This window comes from Galeopterus variegatus, unplaced genomic scaffold (assembly GCF_000696425.1).
Source record: "Galeopterus variegatus unplaced genomic scaffold, G_variegatus-3.0.2 Scaffold4035, whole genome shotgun sequence".
NCBI classification, from domain to species: domain Eukaryota; kingdom Metazoa; phylum Chordata; class Mammalia; order Dermoptera; family Cynocephalidae; genus Galeopterus; species Galeopterus variegatus.
The window spans coordinates 2081-3120 of record NW_007730146.1 but is presented as its reverse complement, the minus strand read 5'-3'; positions in this window follow the sequence as shown (position 1 = coordinate 3120).

The window sequence follows — 1040 nt, the reverse complement described above, 5'->3', positions numbered from 1 at the left end:
AGATATAGACTAATATGTGGCCTGATGCCTTTAAGGAGCTGACAAATGTGCAAAAACCAAGAACAAATGGAATACATGCTCCAAAGGGGTTACAAGCAGAATTACGTTGTAGGGAAGAGCAAGATAACAGGTGTCAACAATTTAGTAAGGTAAATATGACAACATTCTCTACCTGGCTGATTCCAAGGATTTTGAAAAAGCACAACAAGAGGAGTCCTCCCAGTGGGATATGGGGAAGGAAAATAAACATAACTTCATTTGCAAGCTCCAAAACAGTGGTCCTCAAAATGTGGTCCCCAGAACTGCAGCATCAGCATCAACTGGGAGCTTGTTAGAAAGGCACACAGTTGGACCCCACCACAGACCCACTAAGTCAGAAACTCTGGGGATCAGGCCCAGCAGTAAGTTTTCACAAGCACTCCAGATGATTCTGGGGCTCCAGGTGATTCTTTTTTTTTTTCCTTTTTTTTTGTCTTTTTTCGTGTCCGGCAACAGATTGCAACCCTCAGTGTCGCGCCCGTACCGGACCGGGACCAGCAACGGGATCGCAACCCTCGGTGTTGCGCCCGCACCTCGCTCAGCCAGTGAGCGGGAACCGGTCTGTATGTGGGATCCGAACCCTCGGCGGGAGCGCCGCCGCGCTCCCAAGCGGCGCACTGTAGCAGTGCGCCACCGGGCCGGCCCTCCAGGTAATTCTAATGCTCCCAAGTTTTATGAGAACTACTGCCCTGAGGTTTTTCTGGAGAATAAACTTCTATGATCTAGGATGTCCTTAAAATGGTGTTCCATACAATTAATCATGATATCATCCACGTTTACTGAAATGGAGCTATTATACTTGTACAGGGTGATATATATTCACTCATACTTCAACACTGACAAGATCACTTTTGCTGGGAAGCATTCAGGAAAAAAGCAATCTTAGGTAAGTTCTTAAAAATAGCAAATGGAAAACTATTTACTCAAAAAAATACCAGGACTGAGTGAACAGTGATATTAATGCAGATTTGCTGACTGCAGGTACTAAGAAATATTTATAA